General features: G+C 37.2%; 1 protein-coding gene across 7 annotated transcripts in view; it reads left to right on the top strand.

Annotated features, from left to right (window-relative positions):
• Positions 1-13,609, top strand: part of LOC118143664 (uncharacterized) — a 215,908-nt gene that overhangs the window by 170,688 nt on the left and 31,611 nt on the right. The window contains exon 4 of one of the 7 annotated variants that reach the window (XR_013523925.1): positions 736-6,294. The exons of the other annotated variants lie outside the window; for them this stretch is intronic. The gene's annotated coding sequence lies outside the window, so the exon portion shown is untranslated. Of the gene's footprint in view, positions 1-735; positions 6,295-13,609 lie in introns of those variants that run through there. 7 annotated transcript variants of the gene reach the window in all.

Raw genomic sequence — 13,609 nt, forward strand, 5'->3', positions numbered from 1 at the left:
AAAATCAAGAAATCCTAAAAGAGCAACGGATTTGGCCACATGAAAATTTAAATTTTTTACATGACAGAATGTACTCGGAACCAAGTTAAAGAAAAAGCAAGAAAGATGGGAAAAAATTTGCAACATACGTAGCAGATCAAAGGCTTATACAGAAAAAAACAAGGAAAAAGAAAAACTCAATTAAAGAAGAAACACTAATTAATTAGCAATAAACCTGCTAATATCAATAATACAAACTAGGCCGGGTGCAGTGGCTCATGCCTGTAATCCCAGCACTTTGGGAGGCCAATACCAGTGGATTACTTGAGGTCAGGAATTTGAGACCAGCCTGGCCAACATGGTGAAACCCCGTCTCTACAAAAATACAAAAATTACCCAGGTGTGGTGGTGTGCACCTGTAATCCCAGCTGCTTGGGAGGCTGAGGCAGGAGAATCGTTTAAACCCAGAAAATTATGGAGGCAGCGGTTGCAGTGAGCTGGGATGGTGCCACTGCACTCCAGCCTCTCAAAAGAAATTTTTAATACCTACTCTATATGAATATAGATATGCAGATACACTATTTGGCAAATCAGATTTGACAAAACTAAACAATCTGATAATGTTGAATGTCTGGTGTTAGTGAGAATAGGAGACAACGTAAAACCTCATTGAAGGGAGTATAGCTTGTCATAACCTTTTTGTTCTGTAAGTTCATAGTGCCTATAAAGGTAATAATGCGCTTTTCTTCTACCCAGCAATTCTACTTCTACCAATAGATGAGAATTTGACAAAGATGCTAAAGAGGAATTCTTACATCAGGCAAGTAGTCCAACCTGTTCGTGTTTATTGTCCTGCAGTGCTGAGAATCTCTAAGGCTCGGATAGAGAGCAACGTCTATTTTCTGGTTGCAAGGCAGATGCCTTCTCCTATAATACTTGGTTTGGTTCTATACAACTGAAGTGAATTTTAGTGACACGCCCATCAACAGTGAACCTGCTCAGAGGCTCACTGTCTACTTTAGGCATCAGCTGTCAGGATCTCATGTGGATATGGAATAGGATGCAACTTGCAGTGGAAAATCATGTCTCCAGTATGCCAGGATTGAGGCAGCACCTCTCTGCCTCTGTTGATAGGGGAGAGACTCAAGGAAGCTTAGCAATTCCCAGGGAAGTGGTGTTGTCTTGTCTGCATGGTTTGATTCATGCCAAGATGCCTTTGGATAACTTTATAAATAGCAGGCTATACTGAATACTAAATGCAATGTGAGCTAGGAGAAGAAAGTATCTGCCTTCAGGGCTACCTTTATTCTTTAATAAACAAGGTAATTTACTTTAGGGCTTTGTGTTACTCTCTCATGGATTAGAATTTTTTGGCCTGGCTCAGTGGCTTACATCAGTAACCTCAGCACTTTGGAAGGCCAAGGTGTGAGGATCACTTGAGACCAGGAGTTCAAGACCAGCCTGGACCACATAATGGGACACCATCTGTACAAAAAAATTTTTTTTTTAATTAGCTGGGCATGGTGGCTTGTGCCTGTCGTCCCAGCAACTTGGGAGGCTGAGGTGGAAGGATCACTTGAGCCTGAGAAGTCAAGGATGCAGTGAGCCGGGATTATCCCACTGCACTCCAGCCTTGGCAAAACAGTGAGACCCTGTCTCAAAAATTAAAAAAAAAAGAAGTTTTTAATATTTTCTCTTTATTTAGGAGAATAATTTGTTTTGTGTTATATCAAGAAGAAGCCAACGTGTAGCTAAGAGTTTCTGAGAAACTTAATACCAGAATCAATCTTCCTCTTTTGTCTTACTTGCTCACTCCCACTCACTCTCTCACCAGACTAGGTACAGTTGGGAGTTTAAACCAAAGTAATTTACCGTAACTACACAATCAGAAGCTTCCTTCCTAGAATTTATATTTATTTCTGAGTATTAACATAAGGTAGATGCAAACAACCATTACCTCTACCACTGATAGACATATGGCATTTCTTAGCCATCCCCTGAGCCACATCTTTCGGATGACCTCAGAGGGTCAGATATTCCAGGCAAGGGAAGGGGTGGGAGATGTACTCAGATCACATTGCTGATAACCCCATGGGCAGGGTCTGGAATCCTGTTAGTGCAAAGAGGTATAGAAGCATTTCTGTAACATATTTTAATATTTAAAACAATGAACTAGTGACAAATAATATTTCAAAATGAGAGAAGTAATTTTAGATGGGTTTTCTTTTCCATTTGAATTTAACTGGCTCAACTAACTTTTTAATCTAGTTCAAATTCTGCTCATTCTCTCTGGTTTAAGTCTATCTTTGCTTATCCCTTCTGGCCACCCCTAATCAGTGTGCCTCCTGGATTTTCTCAATTAGGTCACATTATCCTATTGGGCAAAGGTAAATCTCTTCCTACTATTATAGTGCTATCTTCTACCACAGGGCCGTTATTCTGTTTGGACCAGTAATTGCTCCTGTGCTTTTGTGGCTCCTTTCCAGGGCCTTTGCTAAGCTATGAGACACCTTTTTGAGAATGAAATAAAACAAGTTCTCCTGAGGGACTGTGCAGCCCCAAGCTGGGGCCCTAATGCAGTACTTTATATTTCATTCACCTCCTCAGCCAGGTGCCTTGTGCAGTTAACAAACTTTGCAATGGCATGTGATCTCCCTGCCCTTTCCTACTTCTGCTCTAGAGTATAAGAAAGATAAATGGTTAGGAAGAAGGATGCTGGAAGGAACAATTTGTGAAAGCCAAATGCAATATCAGGCGAACTCTGGCCGCAGCAGTGACACTGACTGTTTATGCACTCACCTTCTTTTTATGGATTTCTTGTAGAATATTTAAATGGGATTCATTTGCTCTCAGAGTTTTGGCAGGTATCCCAAGTTTGAGAACCAAATATTCCAGTGTTCCAAAGGGAGGTATTAGACCATCTAGGCAGAATATGCTTAGAGATAGTGACATCTGTGTTGCTGGCATTAGTCCATGGCCCAGCTCCAGGTGACATAATAGAGTCAGAGATGCCAGGGTGGAGAGTATCTTTGGAGAGAGTTGTCAGTGTGTGGGGGCCGTGGGGAGGAAGAGTGGGGAATGTGTCTGCCATTTCAAACCAACTAAGGGGAGCTGTAAGATAAACTCTCAGAGAAGTTGACATGTGTCCCCTGGAGTAAGAAGGGAAACATGAGAAGTCTGAATAGGGGAGATTATTTCTAGTTTGCTGCTCTGGAGCCATGGAAAAGAGAGTTTCATTGATCATGAGTTGTACTTCCAGGGTTTGATGGGCAAAGGTATTTCCCCTCAGTCAGATGAAGGCCGCAAGGAAGGGACCATATTAGGTCATTTTGTGATAGACACCAAGAGGACCTTGAGAGAAGTTGACCCCAACAGATGGAGATGAACTGTTAAAAACCATGGGGCAAGAGTCCATCTGATATCTTTTGGAGATTCTTATCTGTTGGAAGTCTTTGAAAAATCTATAAAAATGCTTCAAAAGAAAGTGAATTAGTATTTAAATTCTGTGTCCTGAAAGGGCATCTGTGCTGAATTATAACATGCCAACCAAATCAGGCCTTTCTTTTACTTTTCTTCCCTACTGGATTCCAACCATCAAATTGAAAAAACAAACAAATAAACAAACAAACAAACAAACCCCAAAAACCAGCAGGTCAGACTGACTGTGAAGCAAGCAGGAAAGGAGAAGCAACTTCTCCTCCCCTTCCCTCACTGGTCATTTCCTGGTTGGGAAAGGCCAGAGCTAGAGGAGAGGAGAAACTTTAAATTAAATTTTGGAGTGTTGATAATACACAGGGTGCTAAACACAACTAATGGACTTTTTTGTTGTTGTTATCTGAGAGTAACTGAAAAAGCCATGAGATGTTCTGGAGCTTTTGTCCAGGAGCAGGAAAGTACAAGTTGAGAAAAGCAGTTTTATGGCATGGTGGTGGGGAAGAACACTGGCTTTCTGTTTCTACTTTTCCAAGTTTCAGTTTATTTATTGAGTCAGTGCTGTGTTAAACATAAAGGGTCCTGCTTGCAGAGAAGCCTGTGTATGTTCTGGATTTGACCCCTCTCACCTTCCTAAGATGTCAATCCTGAAGTTATCTCCTTCCTCTTGTGCACTACTGATTTCTCCTTCACTACTGGCTCTTTCCCATTAGCATGTATTATAAAAATGACTTAGCATCACCTCTATCAAGAAAAGTGATCCTATACTGCCTTGAGCTATTGCCCGGTTCCCTGTTATCTGTCACTGAAAAATTTCTGGAGGGAGTCATCCAAGTTCAAGGTCTATATTTCCTCATCATTAATTCTCATCCTCAGCTCACTCCAGTGGGCTTTCATCTCTGCCACAGCACTGGATGGGCATTCATCAGTAACAGCAGTTCTCTACTCACATCTTCTTTGATTTCTCAGCTGCACACAGAAGGAATGGTTGGTTCCCCCTTCTTGAGATATGTTCTTTTCTAGGCTTCTGTGCTACACATTTATCTGGACTCCTACTCTACTGGCCATTTCTCATCTGCTAGCTTTTCCTCCTTCATCAGAACCCTGTCCTTGGCCTCTTCTCTTCTTGGTCAACATTCTCTTTCCAGGCCCTTTTACCCAGTCAAGGGACTTCACTGGACAGTGCAGATGTAAAACACTTCCATCCCTGCAGAAAGTTTGATTGTTCAGTGCTGGTGTAAAAAAAGAAAAGAAAATGCCCTACCTATTAAGTAAAGCATACTTTAATCAGAATCAATAAAAATAAGAAAAATCAGGGACATCTGTGTGTGTTTGTGTATGTTTGTGTATGTGTGTATGTGTTTGCGTATGTGTGTACATGTGTATGTGTGTGCATGTGTCTGTGTATACGTGTGTGTGTGTGTTCATTACAGAAAACACTTCTTTTGGTTGTGACAAAAAATTCAACCCAGATTCTCATGGAAGAAAAGAATGTATTGGCTGATAGATGCTGAAAAGTTGAAAGATCCAGGGGAGCTCAGGCGCAACTTAAATGAGGGCTTAGCTGATGTCCCCAGGATCCCTCTCTCTGCTCCCCATCCTCTGAATGGCTTCACTTTTAGCTTTATTGCCCTCATATATAAAATATATAAATGTTTATATATATATATATATATATATATATACACACACACACACACACACACACACATTTACGCAATCTCTTGATATATAAAGAGATTCATTATAAAGAATTGGCTCCCATGATTATGGAGGCTGACAAATGTCAAGATCTGCAGAGTGAGTCAGCAATCTCAAGACCCAGGAGAGCTGATGGTGCAAGTCCAAAGTACAAGTCTGAAGGCCTGAGAACCAGGAGAACTGATGGTGTAGTTCCATTCCAGAGGACCCCAGAAAAGCCCCTGTTTCAGTTTGAAGGTAGTCAGACAGGAGGAATTCCATCTTATTTAGGAGAGAGTCAACCATGTTGTTCTAGTCAGGACTTCAACTGATGGATGAGGCCCACCCACATGAGGGGGAAATCTGCTTTACTCAGCCTACTAATTTAAATGTCAGTCTCATCCAAAAACATTGTCATAGAAACACCCAGAATAATGTTTGACCATCCCATGGCCAAGTCAAATTGATACATAAAATTAACCATCATGGTTTCACTGGACTTCATTGGTCCATGGTGCTTTTTGACCTCTAAAGCACAAGTATAGGGTCATCTATATATGGGTTGTGAATAGAGGTAAGATAGTTTCTGCACAGGAGAATTTCAGGACTATTGTCCAAGAAGATAAGTGGAAACTAGGGGCAATAAACAAGTATCTACTACAAGCTGCAGATTTGAAAGTTAAAATGAGAATGGAACAAAAAAATTGAGTTACTGCTATAAACTAGGCAGTGCCCTAAGTACTTTATATTACCACTGAGCTGATGGACTTAATGAAAAAGTTTGCTTATAGCTTTTTCTTCTCCTGTAGATTTACAATGTAGAACGTCAAATCCCTTATCCCGAACACACAATAAGAAAAACTACGATTATGTTTCTAAAGTTGTGAACTCTCCTTGGCCCCTTGGGGAGTAAACTCTTTTTAAAATGTAGTGTTTCTGGTCAAGAGAGCAAATTTGCTGAGAGGTTGTAGGCCACTTTGGCGACAACTCTAAGAACACTTGTCTTCTTTTTCTTCCCTCCTTTTAGACTAAATTCCTGATTTACCTAGCCAAAGATTAAAAAACTTAGTAAATTGAAGTGGAAGAGTTTGTGTAAGATTATTATTTATTCCGTGTGAAGATTCACCATTGAAGCCCTTGTGAAAAGTTTTAATTTTTTTCAATTCCTTTAATAAACTATTCAATTTCATAGACATAGAACAATTCAATATACAGATTCAATTTCTTTAATATTCAATTTCTTTAACTGTTAAGATTTTCTGTTTCTTCTTGTGTCCATTTGGAGTTTATTTTTTTAAATTAATTAATTAATTAATTAATTTTTGAGATGGAGTTTCGCTCTTGTTACCCAGGCTGGAGTGCAATGGCGCGATCTTGGCTCACCACAACCTCCGCCTCCTGAGTAGCTGGGATTACAGGCACGCGCCACCATGCCCAGCTAATTTTTTGTATTTTTAATAGAGACGGGGTTTCACCATGTTGACCAGGATGGTCTCGATCTCTTGACCTCGTGATCCACCCGCCTCGGCCTCCCAAAGTGCTGGGATTACAGGCGTGAGCTACCGCGCACGGCCTGGAGTTTATTTTTAAAAAAGAATTTATCCATTTCATCTCAATTTTTAAAATTAAGTGACACAAGATTGTTTATATCTATTAAATGTCTGTAGTGATAATTTCCCTTTTATTCCTGATATTGGTAATTTATGTTTTCCCTCCCTCTTTTTCTTGATCAGCACTAGTAAGACTTATCAATTGTATTACTGTTTTCAAAGAACTAACTTTAGGCTTTGTTTACTTTCTCTATAATATGTTTTTTACCCTATTAATTCTGCTCATTAATATTTTCTTTCTCCTATTTTCCTTGGATTAAATTTGTCTGAATTACATTATTGTTTTTCAGTTTTTCTTTTTTCTCTCATCTCAGATACTCATTTGCATTTGGAACTGTAAATTTCCTTTTGGGCATCACTGTTTAATACGTCACTTTTGTTACCATTTAGCTCATATTTTCTAATTTTATTTGATTTTTTGATCCTTGAGGTACTTAGAAGTATATTGTGTAATTTTCAAATATTTGGGAGATTTTCTAATTATCTTTCTCTGAGATATATATATATTTAATTCTATTGTAGCCAGAGAACATATTACATATAATTTGAATCCTTTGAACAAAAATTTAAGACTTCCTGATAGGCTAACATACAGTGTATTTGGATATGTCTGCTATGAGTACAATGACATCAGCTCTCTTTTGGTTAGTGTCAAGGTGATATATCAGTTACCATCTTTTGATTCTCACCCTTTCTTTATCTATGTATGTATGATAATTGTTGTCTGTAGCATATAGTCAAGTTTTAAAAATTTAATTTAATAATCTTTAAAATTTTTTTTTCATTTGGCTCATTTATAGGGACTGGAATTACTTATATAGTTGGGTTTGAGTCCACTATCTTGTGATTTACTTTTTATCAGCTCATCTGTTCTTTGCTCATTTATTCTTGTTTTCTAGTCTTCTTTTGGATTAATCAAGTATATTTTATAATTTTATTTCTCTAGTTACTAAATAGTTAGTAATAAATTATTATGTTATTATTATATGATTTCTCTGGAGACCATAATATGCATTTTTGACATAATACTCTTCATCCAACCTTTGTGCTATTGTTGTCACATATTTTTTTTCTATGTTATAATTTCCACAAGACATGATTATTCTTGTTACATGAAACAATCAATAATATTTTATTTTTGCCCATATATTTATACTTTTTGATGCTCTTTATTCTTTCAGTTTCATGCTTTTGTATGATTGCTTTACATTGTTTCTTTAATTGATTTGATAGTGAAGTTTTGTTGGTAAAAAATTCATTTTCATTTGGGTGAAAACTTCTTTACTTTTTCTTCATTTTTGAATGATATTTTAAAGAAAATAGAATTCTAGATTGACAATCTTTTATTTCAGCAGTCTGAGATATTATCCCATTATCTCCTGGCTTCCATAATTTATGTTAAAAAGTCAGCCATTCATTTTGTTGTTGCTTCTTTGAAGGTAATGTATTTTTTTTCCTCTGGATACATTTAGGACTTCTTTTAATTTTTGATTATTAGAAGTTTGACAAAAATATGTCTAACTGTTATTTTCCTTTTACTTACCTTGCTTAGAATTTGATGAGCTTCTTGAATCTGTAGAATAATGTCTTATCAACTTTGGAAACATTTTGGCTATTATTTCCTCAAATATTGCTTCTGTTCCCTTTTATTTCTCCTTTTATTCTGGAATTTCCAATAAATATGGTATACCTTTTAACTAACTCATATGATCAGGTTTTTTTTTAATATGTTCTTTTCATCTGTGCTTAGGTTTGTATATTTTCTATAATCCTATCTTTAAGTCTAATAATTTTATCTACTTCTCTAATTGGCTGTTAAATGCATCTAATGTGTTTTTAAACTCAGATGTTATATTTGTCAGAGAATGTTCATTTGATTGTTTTAAAACGATTTTAATTTTTAAATATTTCTTATCATTACATCCATTTTCCCCATTTTTTTAAGTTTTATGTTGTATATTAATTAGTTTAATAAAGTTCTCATCTGCTAGATTTAATATTTGGATTGTCTGTGGGTCTGCTTCTATTGTTTATCATTTCTCTTGATTATAATGATCAGTCACATTTTTCTGCTTCTCTGCATGTCTAGTAATTTTTTATTATAAACCAGACGTTATAAATTGAAACACTACAGAGGCTCCAGTTGATGACCCATACTAGAGAAGGTTTCCACAGTCCTCTTTGGAAACACTCTTAGGATGAAGGTTTTATCTTTGAGCTGAATAGGGGCTAAGTTGCAGCTTTAGTAAGACTTAGTCCACTTCTGGTTTTTCTCTGTTCCTCAAACATAGTTATTCTGGACTTTTGATTACAGCCTGCAGGAATTCTGTCTTCCCAGTTCTGAAAGATTGTGGGGAACTTAGTGCTGTGGTTTAGAAGTTTTGAACTTAGCCCTTTATCCTTGCACCCCTTGCCCCATTATAGCTTCAAAATCTGGAAGAAGTCCTAAGCAGAGTGGCTGGCTATGTGTTTGAAGGGCAAGATTTTTTCCTCTAATTAGACTTTTTCACCTTAGCACCATGAAACTAGAGGAGATTTTATTATGACTTTTTGAAGTGTTTAAACAAATGCCCCAGCTTTCTTTGCATAGGCCCTGAACCCAGAAGATGTCCCCGGGGAAAACCAGCTATGTGTTTAGCACTTACCAAGTTTCTGGTTTCTCCCACCACCCCCATGTGACTGCCAAAAACCTCTCTGGTTTCTCTTTCCCCAAGTAGATTCCTTATTTATAAGTCAGTCAAATTCTTGGTCCATGCCCAGAATTGTAAAAGGTCCCCAAGGAAGAAAACGATTGGTAATTTATGTAGCCTTCATTGCTTCCTCATTTTCTGAGATCCTTACAAATGTAACTTTCTTGTCTGGCTCTTTATAATTGTTGCAATTGGAATTCTAGGCTGCTATGACCTTGCTACATTTTATTCAGGAATAGAAGTCCTTTTATCCTTCTATTTTAAGAGTAAAAGGCCACTAATATGGATACAACTTCAAAGATCAAAAGGGGCTATGGCCTACTTTCAGTACTTGGATTCCTGGAGAATTGAAGTTACATTGGTGGTCCAGACTTGCACCCTTAATTGTAGAGGCCCTGAGAAAAATAAGTTATATGACTTTAGGAAATATTGCTAGGCTTGATGCATGAAGGAAAGCTGTCAGAATGACTAGGAGGTTTTGAATGCACAACCCTTGTAGTAACAATTATAGTTAGTGGCAATCAAAACTGTTAAAATGACAGAGTCCCTCCATTTTCCTAGATACAAATTCAAATATGATTGAAAGATATGAAAGGTGTCCTTCCATCTTTTTATGGTTGGTGTTTAAATTAAATTAAATTTGATAGTGAAAATTGAATAAATTTTTACTCTGTTTCGGAATACTTGTTGTACTGTTATTCCTGTAAGTATGACCAGGCAACTGAGTACAAAACTGATTCAGAGGAATGGGACTTTGAATACGAAGCTTTATGAGTACCTTAAGTTTATTTTGCTTATATTGTCCTTTTTCTCCTATACACACACATACATACACAAGTGTGTATATACATATAACATGTATATATTAAATATATATGTGTATATATACATATAACATGTATATATTAAATATATATGTGTGTATATACATATAATATGTATATATTAAATATATGTGTGTATATATAGTTTGGTCTTTCTATTTTCAATCATTGCTAATATATGGAGATTTATTTTTATTAAATTATGTTTTTAAATTATATATGTGTATATGTGTGTGTGTATATATATATATATATAGTTTTTCTATATCAATCTATGCATATTGAACCAGAACCACACCTTTTATACCATAATTTTATTAGTTTTTGTTTCTTCATTTTATGTTTTAGTCAATTGAAGAGAATCTTCAAGTTATTTCTTCTAGAAGATATATTAGTATTTCACAGATACCTGAATGCCTGACCATGTCTCCTATTGTCTTCATAAATGAAAAATAACCTAGAAATCCTCAGATTACAGAAGTTTGCCCCCAAAGCTCTAGAGCCTTGACTGCACATTGGAATCTCCTTGGGAGGTTTAAAAATTACTGATGCCTGGTTTCCTCCTCAGCAATTCTGTTCTAAGTTGTCTGAGATGTGGCCTGGATATAAGGATTAAAAACAAACAACATCAACAAAAAATACACTAAGGCCCTGCTGTAGGTCAATTGAATAAGAGTTTCTGGGTGAGGGCCCGGTGATCAATATGCTCTTTCTGCTTTGTGTGAAAAATTCCCAAGTTTGCTAGCCATACTGTCAGTTTCCTACAGTGTCAATACTGGTTTTCATTGCCATCAATGTGAATTCAAATTTTGCTTTTATATTTTTATATTCTTGGCAATTCTTTCTTTCATGTCATCTCTTTCCTCTTATCTTAGTTTTTTCCTGCCACCTGATTCTCTTCTTTTAGCTTTCCCCTGCTTTCTCTATGGAGGTGAGTCTTTTAACATCTTATATAACAGTTTCCTGAGATTGTCATCTGTATTTTGCAGGAGATAGTATTGGGGGCTTTGTTTTTCCTCCGTATTTCCAGAATGATGCTCTCCTTTTTTCACAGTGTTTGTTTGTTTTTTGTTAGACCTCTGTTTTTATTGCTGCTATGATAGTTTGGGTTTGTATGTGTTTTCTTATTTTTACTCATCTCAAATAAGGCAAAGCTAACCTCAGGTGATGTGGAGATACTTCAAATCTCTTTCTGTAATACAGTTATAAACATTCTCATCTCCCACTCAAATTCCGAAAGTCATGAAGGCTTTTTCTTCATGTTGTTTCCTATAATGAGGAATCATTTTCTACCTCTACTTGCCTATCCCTGTGATTCTCCAAATGGGTTCATTGGGTTTATTGAACCCAATGAACTTATGAAAGCCTTTTTCCAGCATTTGCTCTTACCATGTGTTCTTCCCCAACATCCACCCACAGTGCTTTTCTCATGGGGACCTTTCTTCTCAGGAAGCAACTCACTAAAGCCAGGACACACCTCCCACCTTACTTCTGGCCCAGTTGTTTTTGGGGTTTTCCACGTCTCCCAGCTGGTGATATGGACTGAGGAACAATAGCCACTTTATAGGGTGGCATCAGTGGGTTAGGAAGTAGCCGATTTGCCTCTTTGAGGATGCAAGACTGACTCTGAGTCAGTGGTCTATCAAAGGGCAGACTTGAAGTCCCTTCCTATCCTCACTGAAATAGATAAAATAAGTTACGGTGAAAACTGGGCAGGCTATTCTCAATCTGTCTGTGCTTGGTTTATAGTTAGTATTAATCTACAAGACTCCACAGGGGATTCCAAGGCATATAATATAGGGAACCACTGTTTTGGTCAATAATCAGAAGAAGCTGCAGGAGAGACTGTGGAGTACCATTTCCAACTGAAATTTGGCTGAATTTGAGAGAATAAATCCATGTGGAGGTGAGATCACAAGGGACGCCAAGAAAACAAGTGAACAAGTGTTTCAGTCATCCATGTGGTGGTGTTAGCTGGGACAGTGACCCTAGAAAGGAAGGTGTGGACAGATACAAGAAGCATTACTCAATAGTTTGTGACAGGACTTGGATCCTGAATAGATGAAGCAGGAAGAAAGTGGAAGAGCTGGAAACAATGCTAAAGACTCCACTCCCCTCTGCCCACCCTATCCTTTAGTGTTCCTAGGCCAGAATAAAGAAGTACCCAACTGGTCATTTTGGAAGTGGCATATTAAGGTTTAACGATAACTTAGTTTTATCCATTTACTAACAAGGATTTCTTGAATATCTACCATATACCAGATATTTTGCTATATCCTGGTGACACTTGATTTAGGAGAATAGTACACAGTTCTTGCCCTCACATAGCCTTTAGTCCGGCAGTGAGACAATATCAATCAGATAACTCACGCCAATGAAGCAAATGAATGCTTTCACCCCTTCCATGAAGACATGTAATAAAGAAAGCTGGGGAAGGAAGGGATGAGTGTCTGGACATAACATTCCAGGCTCAGGACAGGTGACAAATTATCTGAGGACCACAGTTCAGCTTGAGGAGATGGAAGAGCCCCATTGTGGCAGGAACTCAGTGAGATGAGACCAGGTGCAAGAAGGGGCTGGGCAGGTGAACAGGACCTTGCAGAGAAGAAGGCACCTTCTGTTGTTCTGTAAATAGTGCAGGACTAAAGCCTGCTTTGCTCATTTCTTCTGTATATCAATCTGCCTTGTAATTGGTTGCTGATCTATTCTGCCTAAGTAAGCAAGTAGGATTTTCTTATTGTATGACTTCTGAAATTCTAAAATATATGATGAGTAATAAAATAAAAATATTTTCTTTTCATAAAGCTACTATGAATATCTAATCGGGCTTGGAAGGTCCAAAATGGCCCAATAAATCTATATTATAAACTTGAGCAAAGCCATCTGTTACTGTAAATCCAGTAGCTTTTTCCAGTGAGGAAATCAATAGAACAGACCTCATCTCTGTCTGCAAATGAACAAATGAGTACTTCTGTGCCATCTGTGCCTCATGAAATCTCAAGATTTACAGACTCTGTCATCTTAGTCTCCAAATAAATTTACTGTAATCTGTGGTCACAACAGTATTTCTTCCTCACCTGTGTGTTTTGTTGCAGTTGTTGTTTTGCAGATTTCCCACTAAATCTCATCACTAGATTATGTGGAAAGTGAAAAAAATAATAAAAATCAGAAAAAATAAATACCAACCCCTCAGGAAGTACATTCCAGTCCTTAATTCCTCCCGGGTGATTGATAGTTCTGTCAGAATAACTACAGGCTAATTTTTCCCTCCATTTTTAAAGTGATTTTTTTCCTACTAAATGATTTCTTTGATCTATTTTTGTTTTCTTGAGCCTCATTTATTCCTAGTTTGGGCCTTTATGTAACTTTAACTCCAGCAGAACTTCATTTTTAT

The sequence above is a fragment of the Callithrix jacchus genome, chromosome 11, assembly GCF_049354715.1.
Source record: "Callithrix jacchus isolate 240 chromosome 11, calJac240_pri, whole genome shotgun sequence".
Taxonomy (NCBI): Eukaryota; Metazoa; Chordata; class Mammalia; order Primates; family Cebidae; genus Callithrix; species Callithrix jacchus.